Source organism: Canis lupus, chromosome 4 (genome assembly GCF_011100685.1).
Source record: "Canis lupus familiaris isolate Mischka breed German Shepherd chromosome 4, alternate assembly UU_Cfam_GSD_1.0, whole genome shotgun sequence".
NCBI classification, from domain to species: domain Eukaryota; kingdom Metazoa; phylum Chordata; class Mammalia; order Carnivora; family Canidae; genus Canis; species Canis lupus.
This window is the reverse complement of record NC_049225.1, coordinates 3,299,689-3,317,487: the sequence shown is the minus strand read 5'-3', so window position 1 is coordinate 3,317,487 and position 17,799 is coordinate 3,299,689. Positions and strand designations below refer to the sequence as shown.

At 39.1% G+C, this 17,799-nt stretch overlaps 1 protein-coding gene and 1 pseudogene across 5 annotated transcripts in view; both read left to right on the top strand.

The window, feature by feature from the left end:
* The window catches only part of RYR2 (ryanodine receptor 2), a 726,942-nt gene that overhangs the window by 153,176 nt on the left and 555,967 nt on the right, over window positions 1-17,799 (top strand). The window lies entirely within an intron of this gene.
* On the top strand, window positions 4,469-4,598 carry LOC119871702 (annotated as a pseudogene).

Here is a 17,799-nt window from a genome sequence, read left to right as displayed (position 1 = left end):
ACCAGTGCTGGTCTCCTTGGAGCCAATTACCAGGACTGTATGGCTCTGTGATCGGCAGAGGGGGCACTTGTGTTCCTAAGGTAAGGCATAAACTCAATTTCAGTTACTAATGAGATGAAAGGTCTCTGGCAACTTAGCCAGAATTTTAGCCATAGGCATATTTGGTCAGTTAAAATATACTCTGATGTGTCAACACAATTTTCTTTCCTCCTATTTTTTTTAAGGTACATGATAGAGGGAGAGAAATAATGGTCGTGGGTTATAGAAAACCCTGAATGGAAAGGAGGCATAGGTTTTCTTCTGTCACCCAGAAGCATTTGACCACTTGTAGGTTGGCCTCAGTCATTCTATCATCAGGCAGATTCATGCACATCAAAAATCTGGAAGGCAGTTGATGAGCAATTACTGAAATGATGTCTAACACCAAATACAAATGTGCGCCAAATGGTGTACACTTATGGGGTTTCCTTTTCTTATGAGGCAAGACTGCCTTTTCAGATGGCAGTGCCCACAGTGGGCCAACTGATTGTTTTTCCTACAATTTCTCCATTAAAGTTAGTTTATCATTCTTGGTGTCCTCCTGTAGATGTGAACTCATAAAATGGAATGTGACCTATCATGGACAAATCCTTTCTTTCAAGTCTTATATTGTGGGACAAGATAGTAATAGTAAAAATGAGAAAAATGGTAATATATTTAGTGATACTAAAATTTACTTAGTTTATTATGTCCAGGCACTGTTCTAAGGTCTTCACATATATTAATAATCATATGAGTTATTATTACTCTCCCCATTTTATAAGTGAGGAAACTGAGACCCAGCAAAGTTTAAGAATTTTACCCACACTTTTATAGTCAAAAGGTTTCAAGCATGGGATCCCAGTTTTTAAAAAAAGATTTTATTTATTTATTTAGACAGTGAGCATGAGCAGGGGAAGGGAAGGGGCAGACGGAGAAAGGGAGAGAGAGAAAGAACCCATGCTGAACGTGGAGCGTGATGTGAGGCTCCATCTCACAACCCTGAGATCATGGCCTGAGTGAAACCAGGAGTCCAATGTTCAACTGACTGAGCCACCCAGGTGTCTCTTGTATCCCAGTTTTAGATTCTCTACTCTTTTTTTTTTTTTTTTAAAGATTTTATTTATTTATTCATGATAGTCACAGAGAGAGAGAGAGAGAGAGAGAGAGAGGCAGAGACACAGGCAGAGGGAGAAGCAGGCTCCATGCACCGGGAGCCCGATGTGGGATTCGATCCCGGGTCTCCAGGATCGCGCCCTGGGCCAAAGGCAGGCACCAAACCGCTGCGCCACCCAGGGATCCCTAGATTCTCTACTCTTAACCACTGGGCTGTGTTTCCAAAGATTAGATTTTGTTTGAGCCTTCTTGGGAGGTGGTAGCATCTTGGTCTCTGAGCAGACCCAGCCGATAGCATCCATTTTCCTGCTTGGATTCTGAACAACTTGGGAAATGAGAGAATAGAGCAAGGGTAATGTTTATTACCAGTTGGGGGGACCATTCTTCTTGTAGGCAGCTGTTCTCAAGAGGAGGAAAGGGCATAGCTGAGCCTCTTTGATCTCTGATTTAACAATCAGCTAGGTTAAGCCATCTCCTGGGGATACAGGGGAGAAAGGGACACAAAGAGGCCCAAGAGAATCCTTTCTAATGGTGAAGGTCACCAGGGATGGTGAAAAGGGGAACCCTCCTCACTTCAGAGTTATGAGTTCATCAAATATGGATTCCAGTGAAAATCTAAACAAACCTGTTAGAGGGGGTGTCGTGATGTTCAGTAATACTTTTGTGGTTTGGTGGAAAAATTGCATGATGCTATAAATATAGTTGGACTCCTCCTGAGTTTGTATTAAATTGCTGCATATTTCACCTCTCCCTGATTTCTGGAACTGCAAGAGTCTCCCTCCAGACCCATGTGCTTTTGTTTCCTTTCTGTATCCTTGAAGTGCTTGGTCTTGTCCCTTCTGTTTTCAAAACCATTGCTTACCTGCTTTTTTCTCACTAACAGTGTGACCAGCGCTTATGCTTTAGAAGGCATGATTGTCCTAATGAGTCTTTATTGATCTAAGTAGTAGCTCTATTCATTTAGAAAAGTGCTCCAGATCTCAGAACTGTATGGAGAGTCAGGAACAGTATCTAAGTAGATAGTTGTGAGACAGAACTTAGTAGCTCAGTAGACTTGAACTTGTCCCCTACTGTATTAACCATTTAGGAGTGTTTAAAAGCCGAGTGCTGCTTTACAGTATAGACAAGAAGGGATTAGTGGTGAAATTTGTGGTTAAGGGTGACAAGACCATGGAGGAGGCCAGGTGTTAATTTGTAGGGTTTGTAGGATGCCCTCTGGAATGGGGCTGGGGGGGGACATGTATGTCAGTTACTGTTCAATAGTAATTATGTGTAAATGGTAAAGACTTGTAGTGTCCAAAATTTATATAAAAAGGTTTTCTAAGACACATTATTTGCTCTCTTCCTTTTCATGGTTTTTGAATTCTATTTGATACATAGCTTGAATGAAAAGCCTGCAGTGACATGAAGCAAGTGGGAGGGGTGGAGAAGAGTGGTAGACCAATTGCATTTGACAGGGTGCCACAGACTGTGCCAGCCACTTTAATTCAAGGAGGTGTGGTAACCATTCTACAGAAGCAGAATCTTGGGCTTTCAATAGTGCAGTTATTTCCCCAAGGTCATGCTGGTAATCGGGGGTAAAGGTGTAAGCCAGTCTTGGGTGTGAGCTCTTGTGCTAGGACTTCTTCAAGGGTGTTAGTTTTGCTTATATCCTGGTACTTGTGCACACTGGACCTAGCACGCTTGCCTGGGGCTGGGGACTTGGCATTTTATACCAGTTAGTTCACTTCTTAAGATTCATATGCTGAGAGGTTTTCATTCTAGCTTGATGCTCAAAACACAGTGAAATTTTTTTTAAGATTTTATTTATTTATTCATGAGAGATAGAGAGAGAGAGAGAGAGAGAGGCAAAGACACAGGCAGAGGGAGAAGCAGGCTCCATGCAGGGAGCCCTACGTGGGACTTGATCCTGGGTCTCCAGGATCACGCCCTGGGCTGAAGGCGGTGCTAAACCGCTGAGCCACCCAGGCTGCCAAGCACAGTGAAATTAAACGCAGAAGGCTTTGGACTGAAATTCCCCATGCTCCTAATATAGACTGAATTGGCCCAGTGTATACCTCATTGGGTTCTAGATGTAACGAACCTCCTGCCAGCTCTGCATCTGTTCCTGGCCAGGTGAAGACCCTGTGGGTTGTTGTAGAATAGTTATACCCCCAGCATCATCCCTGTTGGTTCATCTAGAAAAACACCAGCCTAAGAGGACATTCTTTCTTTTTATTTTTTTATTTTTTAATGGAACTCTGCCTTCTCCCTTGACAGTGCCATCTAGGTCTCTTCTTTATATCCTAAAATCTTGTTGATAATCTGAAAGGTGAATAAAATGTTGAACTATTGCCCTAAGAAAAAGAACTAAAATTAATTCTGAAAAAAGAACTATCTTTTATTTATACTGTAGGAAACACTGAATAAAAAAAACCCAGACTTACAATATGGCTAGCCTCAACAGAGAGAAGGCAAATGTCACTCTAGTAATAGTTCTAATATTTTTAAAAATAAATATTTCTAATATTATTCCTAAGGCTATCCAATTTACTTAAAAGAGAATGTTGACTTAAATCTCTCTTTTACATGTTAGTTACAGCAGTTTCAGACTTGTTATCAAGTCATTTAATGCCAAATAGCTTTAGAAAAATGAAAAATAGCAGCCAACAATCACTTGAAATGAATAATAAAGTCTCTCAAAATTATGTTAATTTTTTTCCCAAATGGAGGTGTTTTTAAGGGATTGTCCTTGACAGTAGAGACATAATTCAGTTTTTTAAAAAAACATGTTTATCTGTTAACTAAATGTAGATTTAGTTCAGTCCCTCATAAGTGGCTTAATGAAGTCAGTTGTTTACTGGGATGGTTTTGTTTTTAAAATGGTACTCCTAAATCTATGACTAGTTGTAACTTGAAGTATACTTTTCCCTGTATACAATTTACATCTGTGGTCATTTTAGGAAGAGTATGATTTTAGCATAATGAGTGAGGATCATGAGATTTGTTTATATAGCTGGTTTTTTTGTCTGTGAGCAACTTTATATTAAAAAAATCAAAGGACTATATATATTTTTTTGCCTTGTTTTTTCCTTTTTTTTTTTTTTTAAAGATTTTATTTATTCATGGGAGGCACAGAGAGGCAGAGACACAGGCAGAGGGAGAAGCAGGCTCCTCATAGGGAGCCTGAACGTCAGGCTTGATCCTAGGACCCTGGGATCATGACCTGAGCCAAAGGCAGATGCTCAACCACTGAGCTGCCCAGGTGTCCCACTGTTTATTTTTGAAGCCAGTTAAATGCCTTGCCGAACAGAGGTGTATAAAGTGAATTAGAGCTTTTTAACACTTCATCAGCATAGCCCTGAATCCAGACCAGTGGTTTGCTAGCTGTTGGTTTCAAACAGGAGCCAAGAGTAATGTGTTTCTGTGGTCTGTAAGCCATTCAGCACCCCATTGGGAATGGCTTTCAGTTGGAATGAACACAGTTTATGGAGGGGGAAAAAAAAAGAACTTTGTCAACAAACGTAGTTCGTGTTGATGAGGTGTATGTGAATCTATGATGGAGAGCCCTGGTGTAGCCTTAGCAGCACACATGGTTTTTTCAAATACATATCCTACCTTTCCTGTATTTTGTTTTACCCACATAAATTCCCCTCGAGGCTAAAACTTGGTTAATCTCTCCATGACATTGTACATGGTTATGAATACGGAAGATGCTCTTTCATATTCCCCAATGAAGGGAGATGTATGTGGCATTAGAAGATTGCACAGTCAGGCATTCTGGACCTGACTACCTTCTTAGGAGGCTTATGTCCACACTGCATTCATGGCCTAACTAGTTCATTGTGTGTTGTCAAGCCTTTTCCACCTCTCTAAGCCCTCCCACCTAATCCTACTCTACTCTGTTTTTTAAAGGAGTCATCATGAAATCTTATTTTCTTTGCCATGGATCAGGGTGGTGATTCACAAATCACTTAGGATCTCTGGGCCTCATGTGGGGTTTTTTTTTTGTGATAAGGAGGCCTGTTTTGCCCACTAGATGCCAAATGAGATGAGGTCTTTTCTCTACTGACCTAGTGTTCTATAGCTTGTTTCTAATTAATGTTTTTCTAATTTTAGATAGTACCTTCTGTATTCTACATGACGTCTTATCCATTTGGGCTGTGTTAACAAAATACCAGAGACTGGGTGGTTTATAAGCCACACAATTTATTTCTCACAGTTCTGGGAGCTGGACATCTGAAGTCAGAGTGCCACCATAGTTAGGTGAGGGCTGTCTTCTGGGTCACAGACTTCTCTGTCCTCACGTGGTAGAGGGGCTATGGAGCCTTGCGGGGGTCTCTTTTATAAGGACACTAATCGCATTCATAAAGACCTCATGTTCGTGATCTAAGCACCTTCTGAAGTCCCCACCTTCCAACAGCATCACTTGGGCTTTAGGATTCTCAATGTGAATTGGCGGGGCAGTGGGGGGGTGGCACACATTCAGACCATAGCAGATTAGAAAAGGTGAACAGAGGAGAGAAGGTTTTGGATGCTAGTGATAGGAAATTTTGCCTGAATGTACTTCAACACCGAAGGCATTTTTGTTCACTGCATCATCCACAGGATGTTTCGGATACCGTATATAACTGATACTTTTATCAGCTTTGCATAGTAGGATAAGATATTGGGGGAGAAATCTGAGAAGCCTATGGGGAAAGAATGTGAAGACTGAAGAAACACAAGTTTGTAGGTAGGGAATATTTGCTAAGAGGAAATACCCTGATATAATTTCTATATTCCCCAAAAAATTATATATTAGTGTTTGGCAAGGATCTGCAATTCATTTCAATGCCCAAAAGGTTTTTAATTCTACTGTGAGACCACATGACTGAATTGGGACTTAGACTGTTTTTAGAGGTCCACAGAATGCTTTATCCATCTTGAAATTTCTCCTTGTGCAACCTTAAGCCCATCAGGTAAACAGAATTCTTTGTTGTTTTGGAGAGAGAAATTGATGGCATAAAGGATCATTTTGGTGTTTAGGTAGCTTTTTCTTTTTCTCTTGGTCTTATTAGTAATTTGTTATTAGTGGGGATCCCTGGGTGGCTCAGCGGTTTAGTGCCTGCCTTTGGCCCAGGGCGTGATCCTGGAGTCCTGGGATTGAGTCCCACATGGGGCTGCCTGCATGGAGCCTGCGTCTCCCTCTGCCTGTGTCTCTGCCTCTCTCTATTATTCTCATGAATAAATAAATAAAATCTTAAAAAAAGTAATTTGTTATTAGTTATTGATGGACCCCTTTTTTGGTGGACTTTTTATACTGTTTCCATCGTGTGAATTTCTGATTAATGTTCACAGTGTTTTTATGCATGTATCATGGCTAGAACACGCATCATTCAAGTGTAATGGCTATTAGTTTTGCCATTCCCAGCTTGGGTGGTCTTATAGTTGTTATTTTTGTTGTTGTTTATATATTCTGTGGAGTGTTCCTTGGGAAGGATATGCCCTTTTTAAATGTAACTTGTTTAGAAGTTCTGAAAATCAAAGCTTCCATTTAGATACAGCTCTCCTAATCATTAAAAAATACCAACTATAGGAATGTATGTTGATAAGAACTTTATCTATCAATCAAAGAGAGTTGGATGTTCAACTCTGTCTGAGGTGAGGTATTAGTAATTCTCTACATGTTCCATAGATCTTTGCTTTAGTCCTCTAGCTAGAACCCTGGATCATATATCCTACTGGACAGTTCCATGTGGTTCTCCCACTTGTATAATTACCAGTAAAGTGTCAAAAGATGAGAAGTTTTTTGAAGTTTCTTTTAGAAGTTCTAGGTAAACTGCCTGAAATTTGTAGGAATGATAGCTTTCTGCTCCCACCTTCAAGATCCCCAGAGACTTTTCAGCTTCTGGGAGGAAGATGCTCCCACCTACTGAATTTTGTCCTCCTTTCTTTTTTTTTTTTTTGCCCTCCTTTCTTTTAACAAGATCTCCCTCCTGCCTTCTGATGAAGCTGATCTTATAATATCCTAAATCTTTGCTTTATTTCAAGGCCTTAAATAACCCTAGCCCTATCAGCTACAAAAACAAATAATTTAAATTGGAAAAAAACAAAACAAAACATGGTGCCCATTTTTAAAAATTCTGACGGGTTACACTTCAACTCTGTCTTTGCCTATTTTGTTATTTTGTGTGCAGAAAATTTGGCTTTCATTCTTTATTTGAATTACTTTATAGATCATTATATTTCCTCAGAGTGACAGAGTCGTGAATTTAGTCAGTAAATGTTTATTAAGGACTCACAAGATACTGGGCCCACTGATCAGTACTAGGCAGTCATACATGAAATACTAAGTAACTGACTTCAGGGAACTCACAGGGAATGCACTGAGTGTTCATTTTCCTTGGTTATTAAAGCCACTGGCATTTTGTTTCTAGAATATCCTGAAGTAACCTTAACTTGAGAGTAAAACCCTTTATTTTTCAATAAGAATCAAGTCTCCTCCCTCCTGTGCCTCTTCTTCTACAGATACAGATTCTTATGTAATAAAGTCATGGAACCAGAGAAATTAGATGGAACCCTGAAAGTGAACCTTTGAGCCTTCCTGTGTCACTCTCACCCTTCCTTCATCAACCCTTTGGCTGTGTCTAGACAGAATTCACAATACTACCAGAAAGTAGTTTGGCTGTTAGTAAATTGTGGTGTTTAATTCCTTCATGAATTCCTTTCCACACAGAACCTATGAAATATTTGGAAGTTTACATCTGAAGTATCTGTTCAGTGGAAATTGGCTTGTCATCAAATTTCAGGTGTTAAAAACGTTTTTACATCCTCTATATTGGAACGGTAGCAAACTTCTTAACTGAGGGGGTGAATTAAAATATGTGAATTGAAAGTTGTAAACATACTCATGATTGTAAATTAATTTTCTTTTTGCTGTGACTATTAAACAGCTGGTAGATTCATGGTTCATATTCTAGGAAACAGAAGACCTTTCCAGATAGCCTAATCTTGCTTAGATGTATGGAAGTAGAGAATACTTTATTCAGTAATTTTTTTTCATTGTCACGTTTAGTGGTACTTACTAATTTCTAGACATTGCAATAAATGTAGGAGACTCAGATGATGTGTGTGGCCCTCAGGAAACTCATAATTTTGGGATTTTTTTTCTTTTATGGTTAAAAATCTAGTTAATTTTTATTATTTTTTATTTTTTACATAAAAATTTTTATTTGTTTTGGAGAGAGAGAGAGCATGTGTGCACTCTTGTGCATGTGATGGGGAAGGGGCAGAAGGAGAAGAAGAGAGAAAGAATACCAGGCAGACTGTACACTGAGCATTGAGCCTGATGCAGAGCTTGATCTCAAGACCTTAAAATCATGACCTGAGCCAAAATCAGGAGTCACAGATGCTCAACTGACTGAGCTACCCTTGTGCCCCAAAATTTAGTTAAGTTTTAAAGGAGCTTATGGATGCTGTGAAAAATGTGTCCTCTACGCTTAATGATATAGGTGCCTACAAACACTAAAGGGATTTGGGGTCTTGATTCAGAAGCCCATGATTCTTTTCCAAAATTCTGACAAAATGTTGACAAGATTAGGTTTTATTACTTGATCTCTTCTCTCAACTCCAGTCCATATGCATTGATTTTCCTCTTTGTATAGTATTTACAAAAAGTAGAAAAAACGATTCTAGAGAGCTATCATTTAAACAAGAGGCCTACGTTTTCCCCTACTTTTAGCCAAAGGCTCATCTCAGTGGGCCCAGTACTATCTGAGCCTTCCTGACTTGCCTTCTCCTGGTTATTGGTGCACAGTTGTTCTTGAAATCGGGAGTGGGTATTCATCTACTAAGATCAATGGGGATCCATATCACTTCTGAACTCCTTATCAATCAGATTCTTTATCATGATTGGTTATATGGTTTCCATAAATTGTAGAGCTGCTTCTCAAAATGATTTCTGGGATATTGACACCAATTCATGGCACAGTTCCTAGTCACTAGCAAGCCACTTGGAGATTGTGGTATTAACTGTTTATTGCCTGGTTTATCGAACATGTGGAAAAGTTTAGGTTTGACTACTGCAATTGCAACATTGATTTGCTCCCCATGCGTGTGTGAAGACCACAAAGCTATAATCATTCATATCATCTAAGTAACAAAGGGTCTAAGAGGAGGATAGATCACTGAGATGGCTTTCCCATCATCCCTTAGGACTAGGCACCGTAGTCATTAAAATAGTTTTTTGGGCAAAGAGTAAGTTATAGATGTGCCATTATTTAAACAGACAAATGCTAACTTGTAGCATGTCACGTTTTATATATATTTTAGGAAAGCATTAGAAAGAAGCTTTGGTGTTCACCACATACTTACCTTTATCTCAGTGTCATTTTGCATTGTGAATAGGAATTTCCCATGCCTATATCCATTCCAGCATATTCTGAGAGTATATGGGGAATCCACATACACAAACTTTTCTCTTCTGCATCTTTGTGTTCTATCATCCATCACTTTTAAAATTATAGTAAAACACCAAAAACCTGATTTACAAATTGGAAAGGTTTATTTCTAATGACCAACTGATGGCCTTCATTTGCCCTAATACAAGGAGGAAAAGGAAGGCTGTACCTTCCATATTTCAGACACTTAGTGGTTGCTGTGTTAGCTCACCTCTCATTCACCTGTAGTGGTTATTGTGAGATAGGAGATCAGTGACTAGCATTGAAATTTTGTTTTGGGTTCTTTTTACTTGCATCTTTATTATTTTTTTTCTTGGGAGGTGACAGGAAACAATAGGAATTTAGGAAAAATACACATGGGGCGCATATTTAAGGAGCTAGAGTAGAGTCCAGAGAACCAACTTGAGTTACAGGATGAATGTTGACTTACTAAAATAAGAGTCTTAGGTATCCACAAATTTGTTCTGATACTTTATTTTGTAAAGGAGGATGTTTAGGTCTAGGAAAATTAAATGGTTTCTCTAAGATTATAAAGATGATACTGGTACAGAAAATTGTCTAAAGTTCTTTTTAGTATTAAGAATAAGTAACAAAAAGTCCTGAGGATAGCAGGCAGTAAACTTTGTATCCTTAGAGCAATAAACTAGAGAAAAAAGAAGTTAAATTGAGTTGAGGTAATTTAATATAGAGCATTTGATAGTAGAAGCTTGAATATGGTACTTTGAGATATTGCAAGAGAAAATTATTTTGGTGTGGTCATTTCCTGAAAGATGGATGGGAAATGATTGGAGGCCCTGTCAGTATCCGTTAATTATTTATTGTGGTGGTCTATGAGGATCCTACAGTTCAGAGAAGGAAAATGTTGATTATCCCTTGGTCACTTGTGAGGAGCCATAATGAGGTCTGTGGAAAGACCTGCCAGACCAGTTGTCCTGGAATTCTGTTCTTTCGCTCTACAGCCACCTGGTATGTCCAGGTTAATAATAGACCTATGATTCACCTCAGATCTAGAATAGAGTTGTAGTGGACCTTTGCTGTTAATGGTTTGACTTAGTATTGAATTGAATAATGACATATTCTCTGGTATAATTACTAGCATTTGTAATATGATAGTGAAAAACAACAGAAAGGGGTACTAAACCAATTAGGGTGATTTGGGGGCATCCAGACGAATGATTGAATGATCTTTCCATCTGGGTCATCATCAGCATTTTTCCTAGTCAGACTTTCTTCTTGCCTTCTCTTTCAAGTAGACTCACATAAACTTAAAAATATTAAAATGTAAAAGATGGGTGGACTTTTTGCCTATAAAAGGAAAAATGTATGTTTTTGCTGTTGTTATTCTTTGGAATAATACTTCTGAACTTATGCAGCTGGAGGTTCCCAGCTTTTGATGGTCATAGAGCAGTGCACTTGAACAGGGCTCTTAATTTTCTTTCTTAGCAGTTGCTGCACTATGGAGCATATACACTAAGAAAGCATCTCATTTTTTCATCCGGAATTTACTCTGCAAGATTGCAAAGACTCTGAAGAATAATTATGATTTAAATATTCCCAGCAGGGAAGGAAGGAGCTTGGATAAAAGAATATCTTTCCCTTTCTCTTTCAGGATTTGATCATGAGAATAGATCATTTGGCTTGCTCATTAAGACTGCCATTAATGCTTAAGCACAAAAGAAAGTCACAGGAGTTTGCCATATGTAGTTGTTTTCATCTGGTGTTAAATTTTTCTGGTATCACAAAATCATTGAATTCTAGATTTTTTTTCCCCAAAAGTGTAGGAGTTCTGTTGGTATGAGGTCACCATTGTCATGTTACTATTGAAGTGTAAGGGGTTAAGAAAATACATAACATGGATTCTTGCAGAGGAGCAGTGACCTCATGGAAATCACTTCAGTACAAGGTCCTCATGGACTTTTCCTACAGAAAGTGACCTCCTTTCATTGAAGAGGTTTTTTGAAGTTCTGATGTTGTCAGTGCTGTAACAATTTACTCAAGTTACTGGTGGAACTCTTTCGGAGGTATGTGCAGAAATCCAACTTATATTGGCTTAAGCCAAAATAAAGAAGGGTGTGTTACTGACTCTTGTGATGGAAAGGTCCAGGGCAAGTCTCAGTTCATGCATGACCATTTCCAGGGATCCAAATAGTGCCATTATGACTGGTCCCCTTGGTTCTTGGCTGTGCTTTCTTCAGTGTTGGCTTCATATGCAGATAGGTTGGCCCTCTGACATGGCCAGATGGTCACCAGTAGCTCCAGGCCCACATTCTACTAACTTTGAGACCAAGAGAAAGAGCTTCTCTTTCCTAGTAATTCCATTGCTGGGATTGAGTCTCATTGCACCAACTTGGGTCATGTCGTTAGGATGGAAACTACTGGTCACAAGCATGCTCCACATATGGATGGGCGTGCATAATCCTATTTTAACCCAAATCACCTAGACTGAGGGTCTGGGAGGAAAAGTTCATTCCAAAGAGGAAGATCAAGGTATCTCTGTAGAAGGAGAGCAGCATCTGCTGGACTATACAAAAAATAGATTGCTGCGGCTTGCTGCTTAAATGTTATTTTTCATTTGCATCCAAGTATAAGGTGGTATTTCAAAACTTAGAAAAAAAATAACCTGTCCACATTCAGTGCTTCCATTGGGATCCCACTAGTTCAGGTGGGGTCTCACTCCTTGAAAGCCATTTATAGTGAAGCTTTTAAGGTATGTCTGTCTCATAAAAAATGAGGAATTGTTTTATTTTAAACATTTAATCATTGTTTTTATGTTTTATCAATACTTGTTAAAGTAATTAAACAATAATTAAAGTAATTATCAGTACTTGTTAATTTACATGTGTATTATAATTGTCCCCTTAGACACCCTTTTGGTTCTGTTGGAATGCCTCTCTTTGAACTCTGTAGCTTGTGCAGAGCACAGTTGACCATGCACTGAGTAGCAGCGCGAGACAATGGACATAGGCTTTTGAAGATAAAAATGTGCCTATTAACGTGGAAATAAAATTCAGCTCTATTTCCATATTTGTGAGGATCCTGGAACAGTAAGGATGTAGGATTGGTCAGCACACGCAGGGAAAAGTTCACTTCCATTAAAACATAAATAGATGGGGACCACAGACTGTCAAAAACAAGACCTACAAATTTAGGCTCAGGTTGGATGTAAATTGGGAACTTTAAAAGACTATCCAAGCTGGAGGGAAACCTCCCTCAATAAAGAGAATACGGAGAGTGCAGTCCTGATTGAAGATCCATCCACTAATCCTGAATTGGGAAACTCTGCTCCCCCTCTTCATGGGATCACACAATTTTGTTCATCAACAGTCATCGAATATTTGTTCTCATTGTAGAAGCAGCTTTAATTGGAAGTCAATTGATACTCTGAATGTTTTAGTCTAGTTTCTTTCTTTGTCCTGCTGTTCTGTCACTCTGGTTGACCCCCATGTGTGCCAGCAGCATTACTGAATTATCTGGTGCTTGTTAGTGCTATTCATTTTCAGGCATTTACATTCACTTTCTGGACACCAGTGTTTTTTATGAAATATTTGAATACTTTAGTATAACATTAACAACTTCACTTTGAAAGTAACTGAAACTCCCTCCCCTTTCATATTTTTTCTGGCTTTGTGGTTTTTGGCTTTTGTCTTCATACTATATTAGATTTGGTTTTTGCTCCGAAATAGGGTTACACATAATTTTTTACTTTTCAAATACTATTTGTTGTTCATGGTTTGTTTCTGTGACTTAATGACCACTAGTTTAATTTGGTAGTTCAGCCAAGCAATGGAAAATTTAAAATATTTGATTGTCAATTTCAATGGGATATGTCCTCATTACAACCTCATTTCTTGTGGTCTTGTGTATTATCTTGTGAGTGATTCTTGGTCCTAATTGAAAGTTATCTTTTGAGTTTTATTTTGTTGAGGACCGGCACTCATATAAATGTTGCTTTTATCTGCTTTTTATTTTAACTTGAAAGAAAAGATCTTTAAATAATTCACAGTTTATTGTAAACAGTTCTACAACAATCTTTTTCTAATTTTTTTTTCTGTGAGATTGTGTGAGAAGCAGAGAAGGGAGAAAGCCCTCAAAACTGTTAAATAGTGCAGGAGGAGGAAGCATTGTGAGCTCCTGAAAGAAAGAATTGTTTCTTTAAAATGAGCTCCACTTTTCTTGTCATTTCCATTTGTTGTGGAGTTTAAATTACACAGACTTTCATATTCAGAGTGCCCTTTCTTCCTCTCCTGCCCATTTATTGTGGAAGGGTCCTGGTGAGGGGCAATCTTTGATAAAAGAGGTAGTTAGAGTAACTACTGGGTAAAAGAAACCTTAGAAATGGAACCCACTCAGATGTCGCAGACCTTTGAGGTGCTGATGGGCTGAAAGTTTCATTATGTTCCATTGGGCAAGAGACTTCCTCTTTGCAGAGTTGATTAGAACCAGGGATTCAGATGACAGTTTAATAAGCTGTCCCTTGCTGGCCATTGTAGATAACTCATGAGTGTGCTGCTCCATGGGAAGAACGCACAAAGGAGAAACATTCTGTAGAACAAACACCATGTCACAGGATATTTGAATACCGGGAGAAAGGTGGATAGAACCTTGCTAACAATACAGGTGAAACACAGAGTCCCGGATGTCTCAGGTGGGTCTTAACGTTGAAACCTTATACTGTAATTGACATCAGGAGGGGCTGAGCAAAGGATTCAGAGATTTCTATAATGTGGAAATCTCACCTATAGATCATGATACTTTGGGATTTTGCAGAATCTGATGAGAATAATACAAAAAGGCTATGTAATTTGGAAAACCCATTTATTTCAAAAGAGAAAGACTGCTTTGGGTTGTGTTTCAGTTATTAATCGACTAAATCATCTTTTGCCGAGATGCCTTCAACATTAACTGCGGGATATTTTCTTGGTTTTTATTTTTCCTCATTAGTGCTGATCCAAAGATTCCCAGGCAGGAAATTCTTTTTCTCTATTCATATGACATTTACTTTAAAAAAAAATTATTTATTTTATAGACAGAGAGTGAGCACCAAGCAGGGGGAGGGGTATAAGGAGAGGAAGAGAATCTCTGCTGAGTGCAGAGCATGATGCCAGACTCAATCTCAGCTCCCTGAGATCATGACCTGAGCAGAAATCTAGAGTTGGCCACTTAACTGACTGAGCCACCCAGGCACCCCAAAATTTAGTTTTTTGCTTATAATATGGACTTAACACCTTTTGGTTGCTAGAAAGGGATAAATTTATTTATTTTTTTTAAGATTTTAAAATTTACTCATTTGAGAGAGAGAGTGCATGAGAGAGAGCACAAGCAGGAGAGGCAGAGGCAGAGGCAAAGAGAGAAGCAGACTCCCAGCTGAGCAGAGAGCCCAACACAGGGCTCCATTCCAGGACCTTGAGATCATAATCTGAGCCGAAGGCAGACACTTAACCAACTGAGCCATCCAGGTGTCACTCCAATTTGGATTTTTTTAAAAGACATACACAAATGGTACACATTGTCCTCTAAGGCATTTTTTTTAGTCAATTTTTTAAATCCAAAGATTAAAAAAGTTGTCAAATTGAACATTTTTGATAGCTTTTGATCAAGCCTCCTGCCTAGGATATCAGAAACCAGTGAAGTTTAAACGGTCCATTTCCTCTAGATGAACATTTTAGTAAGTACTTTTGTCAGGTTAGTGATATTTCTATCCAAACCAAGTGTGGTCTTAATATTACTCAGAATGGAAGCCTCTTTGCATTTTCCATTAAGCTTTGTTTTGCTTAAGACCACGGTCTTTCATGGATGATATTGACCCAGGCTGAGTTTCTATTTATTTATTCAAAGAAACAACAGAGAGAGGGGCAGAGACATAGGCAGAGGGAGAAGCGGGCTCCTTGCAGGGAACCCGATGCAGAAGTCGATCCCAGGACCCCAGGGTCATGCCCTGAGCCACCCAGGTGTTCCTAGGCTGAGTTCTTATGGGTGATCAGGTTTGCCATGCTGCTGAAACTGTGCATGACCTTGCTTGTGACCTCTGCTTGTCCAGGTTACCAGTTATGTGGATGTTAATAATACAGTACTGCACAGTTTACAAAGGGCTTCATATGTTTAATTTAATCTTTATAGTGATCAGTGCGGTATAGAAAGGGTAGTTTATTTTTTGTGAATAAAATAATTGAGTCTCGTTGAAGGAGATTATTCCAAGGTTAAGTAGCTAGAAAGGGAGAGACTTGGCATTCTAACTCATCTTGGCTAGACTTTTGTTAATTTTTATTTTTTTATTTACATCTTTTTACTCATTTGTTGATCTATCAAACATTTATTGAAAATGTATAATATTCCAGGTATGATGTGAGACAGAGATGCAGTAAGAATCAGGCATTGTCCTTGTCCTTGAAGAGTGTGGCCTAGGAAGAGAGAGGCATAGGCTAGAGGGGTAATGAATGTTGTAAATCACCACCCCAATGAGGAAATCCATCAGTCTGCTTCAAGATTTACAGAGTAATTTTTTTAATATAAATTTATTTTTTATTGGTGTTCAATTTGCCAACATATAGAATAACACCCAATGCTCATCCCATCAAGTGCCCCCCTCAGTGCCCGTCACCCAGTCACCCCCACCCCCCGCCCACCTCCTCTTCCACCCTGTGGAGGTATATTTTTTTAGATGACTGTAATAGCCTTTCCAATATGTCTCAAGTAGTGTTGAGATGAATTAAACTGGATAGTAGGTAGGGAGGAACTCAAGAGATGTCTGTTACATGGGCAGCAGGTAGGGATTACACTTCCAGGTGCTCCATCCCTTCCTGCTCCTCTTCTGCCCTGTTCTTTCTTCTCTCATGGTTCCATATTACATGTGTACTCCAGTGTATTCGCTTACCTACCTCTTCTGTATCCCTGTGGTCTCTAAGCACCCTTGTTGCAAGTATTTTCAGGATATTTAACTCACCATGTCCAACCTATATCCACACTAGCAGTGCATTTTATTTTCTCTCCTTGGCCATTGTCTTCCTCCATTTTCTCCCTTATAAAACCATTTATTTCATAGTATTTTAGAGTTTTTAGATCTTTTATTTCAGTGTATATCAGCTAGTGTTTAGGACCTCAACCTCAAGTCCTCTTACATTTACACAGTTCATTGTTCCATCTTATATTCCCCTAACCCTCCTCTTGTTTCTCACCCCTAGCTCTTAACTTCTTATTTCATTGGGAAAATGGATATAGTCAGAAGAGAACTTCCATATCCTCCCTCTGTGAAATCAGCCAACCTACCAGGAACTCCATTTTTGCTTCTACCTGAGGCCACCACCTCCACCTGTGCTCTTGACAGGTGGCGATGCACCTGTTCGATCTCTCCCTCAATCATAAGCTTTTTCCTCTTTATTGGGTCTTCTCACGATTATTTCCACCAGCATATAAATATCTGATAATATATTTCTCAAATACATCAATAATACTTTTCTTGGAATCTTCTCTTAGATATCCTCATGGTCTGCTTTCCCACTTCATTCACACAAATGTCATCTTATCAGAAAGCTCTTCCTTGTACAGCCATTAAAATATCAATTCCCATTATATCTTTGTCCTAGCCTGCTTTATTTTAGTCTTTATATCATTTTCCTGACATTACTGATTGACAGCAGGAGTTTTGACTGTTTTGATCATCTCTCTCCATAGTGCCCAGGAGAATGCCAGAAATAGTACAGAGCCCCATAATATTTTCTTCCTTAAGTCCATACCCCCCTCTGCTGCTATACCATTTTTCTGGTCCCCTTTAAAGCAGAATTCATGAATTTTTCTATACCTACACCTCTATTTCCTCTCCTCCCTTTCTCTCTTAAATTTTCTCCTTTCTGGATCTCATTCTCAGCACTCCACTGAAATGACACTTGGTGAGGCCCAATGAATATCACATTGCCAGATGTGATGGTAATCTTCCACCTTTTTCTCACTTCCCCTTTGCAACCCACATATCTCACTGGCTCCTGGTTTTCCTCTTCTCCCTACAGCCCATCACTGTCATTCATGATGCTTCTCCCTGGCTGAACATGCTCTTCCCACATCCTCATGTTCTCTTTCCAAGCCCCTGGTGTGCCTCAGGATTCAAGGTCCATGTTGAGATTCTCTCCTCTTTATTTAACCTGTTCACATCCTTACTGAGCTCAATTAGCATCATGATCTTTAAACACCTTATCATATTGATCACTCCCAAGGGTTTATCTTCACTGTGACATTTGACCTGACTTCCAGACTC